Source organism: Bufo bufo, chromosome 3 (genome assembly GCF_905171765.1).
Source record: "Bufo bufo chromosome 3, aBufBuf1.1, whole genome shotgun sequence".
In the NCBI taxonomy this organism is placed as follows: Eukaryota; Metazoa; Chordata; class Amphibia; order Anura; family Bufonidae; genus Bufo; species Bufo bufo.
Genome location: NC_053391.1, coordinates 385550860 through 385563869, shown reverse-complemented (window position 1 = coordinate 385563869; position 13010 = coordinate 385550860).

Genomic DNA, 13010 nt, shown 5'->3' with positions numbered 1-13010 from the left:
CACTGGCAGTGGGCACACTACAGTCAGTGGAAGCGGGCCTGACACACACTGGCAGCAGGCAAGCAACTGAAATTACACTAAAGTGTAAAAATTAAATGCCTTATTTATCGGCAAGCTACTGTGCCACCCGGTATGAGTGGTTGGCACTGGCAGTGGGCACACTACAGTCAGTGGAAGAGGGCCTGACACACTGACTGGCAGCAGGCAAGCAACTGAATTTAGACTACTGTCTAAAAATTAAATGCCTTATTTATCGGCAAGCTACTGTGCCACCCGGTATCAGTGGTTGGCACTGGCAGTGGGCACACTACAGTCAGTGGAAGCGGGCCTGACACACACTGGCAGCAGGCAAGCAACTGAAATTACACTAAAGTGTAAAAATTAAATGCCTTATTTATCGACAAGCTACTGTGCCACCCGGTATCAGTGGTTGGCACTGGCAGTGGGCACACTACAGTCAGTGGAAGCGGGCCTGACACACACTGGCAGCAGGCAAGCAACTGAATTTAGACTACTGTCTAAAAATTAAATGCCTTATTTATCGGCAAGCTACTGTGCCACCCGGTATCAGTGGTTGGCACTGGCAGTGGGCACACTACAGTCAGTAGAAGCGGGCCTGACACACACTGGCAGCAGGCAAGCAACTGAAATTACACTAAAGTGTAAAAATTAAATGCCTTATTTATCGGCAAGCTACTGTGCCACCCGGTATGAGTGGTTGGCACTGGCAGTGGGCACACTACAGTCAGTAGAAGCGGGCCTGACACACACTGGCAGCAGGCAAGCAACTGAAATTACACTAAAGTGTAAAAATTAAATGCCTTATTTATCGGCAAGCTACTGTGCCACCCGGTATGAGTGGTTGGCACTGGCAGTGGGCACACTACAGTCAGTGGAAGAGGGCCTGACACACTGACTGGCAGCAGGCAAGCAACTGAATTTAGACTACTGTCTAAAAATTAAATGCCTTATTTATCGGCAAGCTACTGTGCCACCCGGTATCAGTGGTTGGCACTGGCAGTGGGCACACTACAGTCAGTGGAAGCGGGCCTGACACACACTGGCAGCAGGCAAGCAACTGAAATTACACTAAAGTGTAAAAATTAAATGCCTTATTTATCGGCAAGCTACTGTGCCACCCGGTATCAGTGGTTGGCACTGGCAGTGGGCACACTACAGTCAGTAGAAGCGGGCCTGACACACACTGGCAGCAGGCAAGCAACTGAAATTACACTAAAGTGTAAAAATTAAATGCCTTATTTATCGGCAAGCTACTGTGCCACCCGGTATGAGTGGTTGGCACTGGCAGTGGGCACACTACAGTCAGTGGAAGAGGGCCTGACACACTGACTGGCAGCAGGCAAGCAACTGAATTTAGACTACTGTCTAAAAATTAAATGCCTTATTTATCGGCAAGCTACTGTGCCACCCGGTATCAGTGGTTGGCACTGGCAGTGGGCACACTACAGTCAGTGGAAGCGGGCCTGACACACACTGGCAGCAGGCAAGCAACTGAAATTACACTAAAGTGTAAAAATTAAATGCCTTATTTATCGGCAAGCTACTGTGCCACCCGGTATGAGTGGTTGGCACTGGCAGTGGGCACACTACAGTCAGTGGAAGAGGGCCTGACACACTGACTGGCAGCAGGCAAGCAACTGAATTTAGACTACTGTCTAAAAATTAAATGCCTTATTTATCGGCAAGCTACTGTGCCACCCGGTATCAGTGGTTGGCACTGGCAGTGGGCACACTACAGTCAGTGGAAGCGGGCCTGACACACACTGGCAGCAGGCAAGCAACTGAAATTACACTAAAGTGTAAAAATTAAATGCCTTATTTATCGGCAAGCTACTGTGCCACCCGGTATCAGTGGTTGGCACTGGCAGTGGGCACACTACAGTCAGTGGAAGAGGGCCTGACACACACTGGCAGCAGGCAAGCAACTGAATTTAGACTACTGTCTAAAAATTAAATGCCTTATTTATCGGCAAGCTACTGTGCCACCCGGTATCAGTGGTTGGCACTGGCAGTGGGCACACTACAGTCAGTGGAAGCGGGCCTGACACACACTGGCAGCAGGCAAGCAACTGAATTTAGACTACTGTCTAAAAATTAAATGCCTTATTTATCGGCAAGCTACTGTGCCACCCGGTATCAGTGGTTGGCACTGGCAGTGGGCACACTACAGTCAGTTGAAGTCGGCCTGACACACACTAGCAGCAGGCAAGCAGCTGAAATTACACTAAAGTGTAAAAATTAAATGCCTTTTTTATGCAAAGTCCTGTGCCAGCCGGTATGAGTGGTGGGCACTGGCAGTGGGCACACTACAGTCAGTGGAAGTCAGCCTGACACACACTGGCAGGCAACTAACCTTAGATTAAAGTGTAAAAATTAAGTGCCTATTTTTTAAGCAAAGTCCTGTGCCACTCGGTATGACAGGGGTGGGCACTGGCAGTGGGCACACTACAGTCAGTTGAAGTCGGCCTGACACACACTAGCAGCAGGCAAGCAGCTGAAATTACATTAAAGTGTAAAAATTAAATGCCTTTTTTAAGCAAAGTCCTGTGCCAGCCGGTATGAGTGGTGGGCACTGGCAGTGGGCACACTACAGTCAGTGGAAGTCAGCCTGACACACACTGGCAGGCAACTAACCTTAGATTAAAGTGTAAAAATTAAGTGCCTATTTTTTAAGCAAAGTCCTGTGCCACTCGGTATGACAGGGGTGGGCACTGGCAGTGGGCACACTACAGTCAGTTGAAGTCGGCCTGACACACACTAGCAGCAGGCAAGCAGCTGAAATTACACTAAAGTGTAAAAATTAAATGCCTTTTTTATGCAAAGTCCTGTGCCAGCCGGTATGAGTGGTGGGCACTGGCAGTGGGCACACTACAGTCAGTGGAAGTCAGCCTGACACACACTGGCAGGCAACTAACCTTAGATTAAAGTGTAAAAATTAAGTGCCTATTTTTTAAGCAAAGTCCTGTGCCACTCGGTATGACAGGGGTGGGCACTGGCAGTGGGCACACTACAGTCAGTTGAAGTCGGCCTGACACACACTAGCAGCAGGCAAGCAGCTGAAATTACATTAAAGTGTAAAAATTAAATGCCTTTTTTAAGCAAAGTCCTGTGCCAGCCGGTATGAGTGGTGGGCACTGGCAGTGGGCACACTACAGTCAGTGGAAGTCAGCCTGACACACACTGGCAGGCAACTAACCTTAGATTAAAGTGTAAAAATTAAGTGCCTATTTTTTAAGCAAAGTCCTGTGCCACTCGGTATGACAGGGGTGGGCACTGGCAGTGGGCACACTACAGTCAGTTGAAGTCGGCCTGACACACACTAGCAGCAGGCAAGCAGCTGAAATTACATTAAAGTGTAAAAATTAAATGCCTTTTTTAAGCAAAGTCCTGTGCCAGCCGGTATGAGTGGTGGGCACTGGCAGTGGGCACACTACAGTCAGTGGAAGTCAGCCTGACACACACTGGCAGGCAACTAACCTTAGATTAAAGTGTAAAAATTAAGTGCCTATTTTTTAAGCAAAGTCCTGTGCCACTCGGTATGACAGGGGTGGGCACTGGCAGTGGGCACACTACAGTCAGTTGAAGTCGGCCTGACACACACTGGCAGGCAACTAACCTTAGATTAAAGTGTAAAAATGAAGTGCCTTTTTTTTAAGCAAAGTCCTGTGCCACACGGGATGACAGGGGTGGGCACTGGCAGTGGGCACACTACAGTCAGTTGAAGTCGGCCTGACACACACTAGCAGCAGGCAAGCAGCTGAAATTACACTAAAGTGTAAAAATTAAATGCCTTTTTTATGCAAAGTCCTGTGCCAGCCGGTATGAGTGGTGGGCACTGGCAGTGGGCACACTACAGTCAGTGGAAGTCAGCCTGACACACACTGGCAGGCAACTAACCTTAGATTAAAGTGTAAAAATTAAGTGCCTTTTTTTAAGCAAAGTCCTGTGCCACACGGAATGACAGGGGTGAGCACTGGCAGTGGGCACACTACAGTCTGTGGGCCTGCAGCTCCTCACACACAGGCAGGCCAGGCAACTGCAATATGTATATAAAGGAAAAAAAAAAAGCAGACTAATGTTGCAGCCCTAAAAAGGGCTTTTTGGGGTGCTGTCAGGACGCTGTCCTTACAGCAGAGATCAGATGAGTCTTTCAGGACTGGAGTGGACACTGAATTCACTAGCCTAGCTATCGATTTCCCAATTAAATCAGCAGCAGTTACAGTCTCCCTCCTCTCACTAAGACTGCAGCTTCAGAATGAATCTAAAATGGATGCTGTGCAGGAGGTGGGAGGGTCTGGGAGGGAGGGTATGCTGCTGATTGGCTGGAATGTGTCTGCTGACTGTGAGGTACAGGGTCAAAGTTTGCTCAATGATGATGTATAGGGGGCGGACCGAACATCGCATGTGTTCGCCCGGCAGAGGCGAACGCGAACAAGCTATGTTCGCCGGGAACTGTTCGCCGTCGGATAGTTCGGGCCATCTCTAATCAATACTCTTAGCAATATATGCATGGTTATAAGGGAAACAAACTTATGACTCATCAGATTAAACAGAGGAAAGATGCCCAATTTGTCTCCACCATTAGGTCTCAAAGAGGAAATTATGTTTCTTTTATTTCTGACATAGTGGAGGAGTTCTGCTCCTTCTACAAAATCTTGTATAATCTAGACGCCACCCCCAAATTGCCCTCGAGGATGCTCCCTGAGTCTGAGAGACTTCAATGTATAGACTCATTTTTGGAGGCCCTAAAGCTCGCCACAATCAGTCCTGAGGACTGCTCCTCTTTATTAGAACCCTTTAATGAGGATGAAATACAAAAAGTTATTTGAGGTATGCCTTTGGGTAAGGCCCCAGGTCCAGATAGATTGCCGATAGGGTATTATAGGAAGTTGCTTCCTACTTTGTCGCCTTATCTGACTAAGTGGTGTCAAGCTCTTGCGAGCGATGAACCCCCTCCAAAACAAGCGCTGGAGGCAACAATCACCATCATTCCTAAGGAAGGTAAAGACACCAGAGAGTGCGGCAATTATAGGCCTATTTCGCTACTTAACTTAGATATTAAAATATGGGCCAAGCTCTTACCATTAAGGCTAAACACTCTCACCCCATATTAATAGAGAACAGGCGGGGTTTGTATTGGGCAGAGAGGGGAATTTCCAATCCTGTCGCCTCAATGCTATCTCTTGGTCGAGGTCTAAATTGCAGCCTCTGGTGCTATTAAGCACGGACGCTGAGAAGGCTTTCGACCGAGTAGATTGGCTGTTTATGCAGTGCACTTTACACAGGTTTGGAGTCATGCCCCCAGCGCCAGAGTGAGGGTTAATGGTGTTTTATCAAGGTCTTTCAACATTACCAACGGAACTCGGCAGGGGTGCCTCCTGTCCCCATCCTTGTTCATAATAGTGATGGAGTCTTTATTACAGGCGTTTAGGAATAATACTATGATTCGGGGCTTAATTATTAATGCCGTGGTGCATAAATGTGCGGCTTTTGCAGACGACTTGTACTCTTACTAACGAACCCCAAGCAAGCCTTCCCTCTTATTCTGGACCTCTTTACCACTTTTGGGAATCTATCTCATTTTAAGATAAACTACTCTAAACCAGTAGCGATGGGTATAGAAATCCCAGCGATTACACTACGTTCCCTAAAGTCAGCATACCCCTTTAAATGGTCTGTGGACTCTCTTACATATCTGGGTGTTGAACTCACTAGTGACCCCTCTAGACTATATAGCTTTAACTATTTACCCCTTCTGAAGAAAATTCTAAATCAACTACAGTCTCTCACGCTCCCGTGGGTATCATGGTTGGGCCGTAAAAATGTGCTTCAGACGTATATAGTCCCGAAGTTGTTGTACCTCCTACAAATGGTCCCCATTCATCTCCCGCACACATTCTTTAGAAGGGTCAGGCAGATGTTTACTTCCTTCCTCTGGAAAAATAAGAAGCCTAGGTTAGCTTATGATAGAATAATTACCGTAGCACCCGCTCGCAAGGAGGTTTTGGACTGCCAGACCTAAACTATTATTATAAAGCAATACAATTAAAGAGGTGGCTGCTTCTGTGTACCCCGGCTTATAGACCTCCGGGCTCTGATATAGAACTTGCCCTACTGACTGAGAAACAATATGCTGGGTTGTGGGGGGTTGCTACCCGGGTACCTACACCATTAGGATTATCTAGAGGCATCTATTTATCTATTAGTAAGATCAAACAGACAGTGACACTTTTTTCAGAGCCCCCTGGTAGCTTACCAGCTGAAGCTGTCCCCTTCTTTTTGAACCCAGAGATGCCCTCTGTCTCACAATTTTGGAAATTGCTGGCAGGCACTTTCTTGGCATCTCTCCTAACTCACTTGAAATCTAAGGAAGATATTGCATCCCTTTGTTCCAGACTGGTAGGAGATAAAAACTACTTTGCTAGACAGGAGTTACAAAGTGTCTGTTAAAAACTGGTCGCCAAGTACACGGTAGTCCCGACACTTACTTGGTTTGAACAGCTTACTTCCCATGAGGTATTGCCGAGACATAGTATATCACTTCTATATCAATGGTTACTTTCCAAGAGGGGTAATGTAACTCCGGCTTTTATAAGAGAGTGGGAAGTGGACCTAGATAGATCTTTCACAGCACAAGACATATCTCAGATTTTCTTAAGGTCTCACGGCTTCTCTAGATGTATCAAAACACAGGAACATTCCTTTAAAACTATAACTCGCTGGTATAATGACCCGGTTAAACTCTTCAAAATGGGTTTTATGATCAACGACTTATGCTGGAGATGCACTTTAGGCCATATTATGTGGTTCTGTCCACTTATCCGCCCTTTTTGGGATAAAATTGAACGTCAAATAAATGTGATATGTAAAACCTCGATTGAGCTTTCCCCTCAATCGGTACTACTATGGCTACCGTCAAGGATGTGGCAGCCGTCAATGGTCGACCCTCCTAATTCAGGCAGCTAGGTTATTAATTCCCATGAATTGGCTTCAGACTTCTCCTCCCTCTATTGAGGACTGGTATGATAAAGTTGACCAGATTTTCCTGATGGAGGAATTGGCAAGTTAGGCCACCAGATGGCATGCTAGATTTTTACGGTTGTGGAATCCATGCAAAGAGTTCCAAACGGAGCACTTGGGGAAAAATGTTGCTCCTTAAAGCGATATCATAACAGAGCTTTTACCTCTAGTCATTGGGTCAGCAAAACAGCTGTTTGCCACTTTCAGGCCTTTCATTCTCTTACTCTATTACGGTTTGGGCCTGTTGATTATCTACCCATAAAGCTATTCAAAAGCTCGGTCACATTTGGTTAGAGTACAAACGTTTTTAGAGTTCTCTAACTTTATTTAACGTAAGTTTAGGGACTGGTCGCTAACCAATTCTAACAGATATGTAATCATATGCTTCATGGAGATTTTGTCCCATCCATGGCTCATCTCTTCTCCCTACTCAATCCTTTCCCTGTCCACCCTTCCCCCCATTCTTTCCTTTCCCCCTCACAAGGGTCTGAGATCTTCTATTTTAGCAACTATGTCATATTACAATAGGTAATTAACATGTAAACTGACTTGTAGATCAATTTGTTAGATTCTGCTTCACATGTTTTTATGTAACTACTCTATGCTTAAACATATATGTATTTGCTATACTTATACAATAAAAAGAGATTTGTTAAAAAAAGAAGCACAAAACCCCTTAAAAATGCCAAAAAAACTAACTATGTGAGACAAACGGTTTATCCTATGATTAATGTACAGAATTAAAATCAGACATCATATAATACATGACACTCTCTAACAAAGCTAGAACCAGCCCTGTACCTCACATGAATCCAGAGATCTTCCCATTCATTTACTCCAGTTGCTCTAGATTTATTTCAAACTAGCAGCTCAGGGGGGCGTGCACTTTATGCTGCATCTCTTTCCCCTTAAGGCCAGACACACACGAGTGAGTTCAGTGCAGTGAGAGTTCCCATTCTGAACCCTGCTCCTCTGACAGGATCGCACAGCTTGATAATGGTGGACCTAGAGCCGCCTTCTACAGCTCAGCGCCGCCTCCGCAATCCTCCCCATCCCTCTGCCAGATCCCGCGCCTGCGCACTAGGCTCAGCCTGATGCGCCCGTGCGGACTCCTGGCAGCGGCTTCGTTGAGCGAAGTGAGCATGCGCCGGCCTGATGCGCACTTCGCTCAACCCTGATATGACCTGCAGATTGGCGCCAACCTCTCAGCCTAGTGCGCAGGATCTGGCAGAGGGATGGGGAGGATCGCGGAGGCGGCGCTGGGTGCGGCTGGGCACCCTGTATTAACGGACCTCCCCTTGGGCACCTTAAGTAAGTGATTGACAGGTTATAAAAACCAGTTTTTTGGGCAAATAGATCCACAGTGAGGTTTAATAAGGCCAGCTTAGGATTCTTCTTATTAGTCTGGACATGAGCATATGTTTAGGTTAGAGGGGTTAAATCTGATGACAGAATCCCTTTAACATTGATCAGATTTCCTTCCGAATCAGGGAAAGTTTCCTGGTAGGAAGACTCAGCAGAGATGACAGTCTTGATATTGAAACCTAGAAAGACTTACCTGACAATGGTCTAGATCTAGGGAAACCTTGATGACCTCAAACTCTCCATGGACGTCCTCTGATAGGGGAGAATGGTGTAGGTATGGCAGATGATGTAGAGGTGGTAGGTCTGTCTGTGTGGTAGGGGGCCTGCTAAAACTGTCTGAAGCGTGTTTTAGCTTTGTCAAGAGAGGTAAACACTCCTACAAAAACTTTCCTATTTCCTTGATGAGGGTGTCTCCGAAAAGACCCTCAGCAGAGGGATAAGGCTCTCAGTTGGCCAGGTGAGTGAGCTGTGGGTCCAATTTCATTACATTAAGTCTTCTTTCCGTGCTGAGAGCAGAGTTAATATTTCCAAAGAGACATATGGCCCTTTGGGCCCAGCTGCGGATCAGCGTACTGATGTGTCTACGGGTTGGTTTGTAGCAGCAGCTTGTTCGAATAAGTCCAATATTTTTGTGAGAGGCCCTAGTAGGTCTAGGAGTTTATACGGACACAATCTTAATGATCTATCAAGGCCTCTTTTGGGATTTTTTCCCAGTTTAATTTAAGTATTTAGTGATAATAGGATCTAGTTCCGGAGTTTGAGATACTTTCTGAGGCAGGGTAAGCCTCGGACACTCTGCTTTCCATTTGTTTCTGGAGGATTTGTTCACCCATAGAGAGAACATTTTTGAGATTTGAGGGTGGGAAACCCACTCCCAGATCTGGGATGTTTTATTTGGTCAGGGCTGAAAAAGGGGATACCCTGACTGTATGTGTGTATGGGTAAGGTAGAGAAAATATAGGAGATGAATGAAAATGGAATTGTGTAATTAAAACAATAGTTATGTATATACATATATTATTTGTATTTAGGTAAATATATATACAGTACAGACCAAAAGTTTGGACACACCTTCTCATTCAAAGAGTTTTCTTTATTTTCATGACTATGAAAATTGTAGATTCACACTGAAGGCATCAAAACTATGAATTAACACATGTGGAATTATATACATAACAAACAAGTGTGAAACAACTGAAAATATGTCATATTCTAGGTTCTTCAAAGTAGCCACCTTTTGCTTTAATTACTGCTTTGCACACTCTTGGCATTCTATTGATGAGCTTCAAGAGGTAGTCCCCTGAAATGGTTTTCACTTCACAGGTGTGTCCTGTCAGGTTTAATAAGTGGGATTTCTTGCCTTATAAATGGGGTTGGGACCATCAGTGGTGTTGAGGAGAAGTCAGGTGGATACACAGCTTATAGTCCTACTGAATAGTCTGTTAGAATTTGTATTATGGCAAGAAAAAAGCAGCTAAGTAAAGAAAAACGAGTGGCCATCATTACTTTAAGAAATGAAGGTCAGTCAGTCAGTCAGCCGAAAAATTGGGAAAACTTTGAAAGTAAGGGCTATTTGACCATGAAGGAGAGTGAATGGGTGCTGCGCCAGATGACCTGGCCTCCACAGTCACCGGACCTGAACCCAATCGAGATGGTTTGGGGTGAGCTGGACCGCAGAGTGAAGGCAAAAGGGCCAACAAGTGCTAAGCATCTCTGGGAACTCCTTCAAGACTGTTGGAAGACCATTTCAGGGGACTACCTCTTGAAGTTCATCAAGAGAATGCCAAGAGTGTGCAAAGCAGTAATCAAAGCAAAAGGTGGCTACTTTGAAGAACCTAGAATATGACATATTTTCAGTTGTTTCACACTTGTTTGTTATGTATATAATTCCACATGTGTTAATTCATAGTTTTGATGCCTTCATAGTCATGAAAATAAAGAAAACTCTTTGAATGAGAAGGTGTGTCCAAACTTTTGGTCTGTACTGTATATCCACAGTAAATTTGCTATACTTACAAAGGAATGGTAAAATGTAAGGAAGATGGGAGAAAAAGATATAACTATATATGTATAAGAAAGCAAGTAATGTCGTGAGTACACCGTAGGGAGAGATGAGCGGAACAGGTACACTGTGAGGTAATTAGCTGAGCACTGAGGAGAGATGCGGCAGCCCGCGCAAATCACCTCACAGTTTTAGAGGAGTGCCCGAAGTCTCGCAATATCCGAGACTACGGCGCTCTGCTTAAGATGGTGCCACCGAACGGGGCGGGAAATGAACTGGGGGACTCACAAAGCGATAAAAGTAAGTAGATGGTTGTTATAAGTGGAATATCGGCAGCAGAGAGGGGAGAAAGTGAAAGAGTTAAGAATTATAAGAGTAGCAAGTAGTAATAAATTCACAAATATCAATGACAATATCAGAGAAATCTATACGTATCCTTAGTTGGGAGCAGCAAAAAAGAGGCGGGGTCTAGGCTCGCTTCACCTTATATCCACTGAGACGCACACTGATTAGTTACCTGTATTCCTCATTTACATTACTGATTACCTGTTTTAAAAAAAAACTTTTCATACACCTGTTGTAATAATTCTTGCTGCTATGGGAGTAGTAAAAGAAAGTTTCTGCACAATGAGAGCCTCCTGTTGCAATAAAATCAATATTAGTCCCACCTGTAGCAGCAGGGCTAATATTGATGTTACAATTTTATTAAAATCAGAATCAATTTCAACTAAAATGACAATCAAGTCAATTTGACTAATTGCCTAGCCCTACTTCCAACCTGCCCCCGGGCCCCTACACATGCATGCATGAGCAGTGTATAATGTGATGGAAAAATGATACCAGCCAGCAAAGGAGGCAATATGGACAATGACAACAAATTAGCAAGTGCCTTGTATTAACTTTTTCTACACGATAAATGCCATTTGCAGAAGCGAGACAACCCCTTTTAGGGGAGACGCACCCTGTAAAACTAGCTGTAAATAGTGTTATTCCATCTAATACGGATCTCTTCTATTATTACCTAGGTGGGCATACTAATGCACTTATGCTGTACCTTGTAAAATGCTTTTAGCTTCTCTGTACTGTACTTATGTTCTGCCATGTTTCTTTAAAAGACTGAAAGTTCAGCTTTTGGCCAGTCCTATGGAAGTCTTATAACTCCCCAATATTTTACTAACCTGAATACCAACAGTCTTCTACTAGGCCACGACTGAAGCCTGTGCGGATCCCATGCCAAAGAGAACTGGCACAAGCCATTTTGAGATTTTAGAGATCTGCAAAGGTGGATTATACTCCAGGACTAAGGCTACTTTCACACTAGCGTTGTTTAAATCCGGCGTTCAATTCCGACACCGTAACTGCCTGCCGGATCCGGAAAAATGTGTGAAAACGGATTACATTTGAATCCTGATCAGGATTTTGATCACAATGAAAAAATGCATTGGAAAAAACAGATCCGCCATTTAAGGACTTTAACTTTTTTCCCCCACATTTTTCGGGTTTAACATGCAAAAGCCGAATCCGGTTTGACTGAACACACGGCGCCGGATCCGGCGTTAATGCAAGTCAATGGGAAAAAGACCGGATTCGGCGTTCAGTCAAAGTGTTCAGGATTTTTGGCCGGAGGTAAAAATACAACATGCTATGGTTTTCTGAAAAGCCTGATCAGTCAAAAAGACTGAACTGAAGACATCCTGAACGGATTACTCTGCATTCAGAGTGCATTAGGATAAAACTGATCAGTTCTTTTCCGGATTTGAGCCCCTAGGACGGAACTCAGCGCCGGAAAAGAAAAACGCTAGTGTGAAAGTACCCATATTTAGGATTGTTGAATTTAATTTGGAGCACCTAGCAAGCAGCAGGGTGGTGGTGGGGGGAAATCATTGGTGTAAATACGTGGTATGGGGTGCTAAGCGTTTCGAAAAGGGGGTGAACAGATTCACAGTGAGAGGAACATTACAGAGTAAAAGAAAATTAAGACTGCACTTGATGCAGGGATATTTGGGTCAGGTACAGGAATAATAATGATATTAGAGTTCCTGGCCCTCAAGTATAATGGAAATGGCCTGTATTCTTATCTCACTTTCTCAAATTTTCTCTGCGACCCAAAGTGGTTATTTTTTTGTCGTCTCCATTTCATCATGTAAAAATGTAATCACGGCACTCTGATAATGCACAGGACACAACGGATGAATGTTGGCTCATGTACCACTTCTCTTCTGACCATTGTCAGCTTTGACAGCTTTTTTTTTTAAAGAATGAGAGTCAACATGTGAGATATATATATATATATATATATATATATATATAACATATAGGCCCAGATTTACTAATCCTATAGATGGGGTAAGCTTAGACCGGCTGTCTAGCCCTGCACAAGATTTATCACAGGGCCTCAGGCTGGAGGATAAATGAGTTGCAGGGAGAGACCCCTTTTCTCTGACTCTATACTATTTATTGGTTAGCTTATTTTAGGCAAATTTTTACGCCAGAATTGTGGTGTAATTTTAGCACATCTTAGGCCCCACTCCCTTTCCGGCATCTCAGAAAAAAAAAAAAAAGTGTACAAAAAATAGATGCGCCAAATTGCACCACTTTTTAG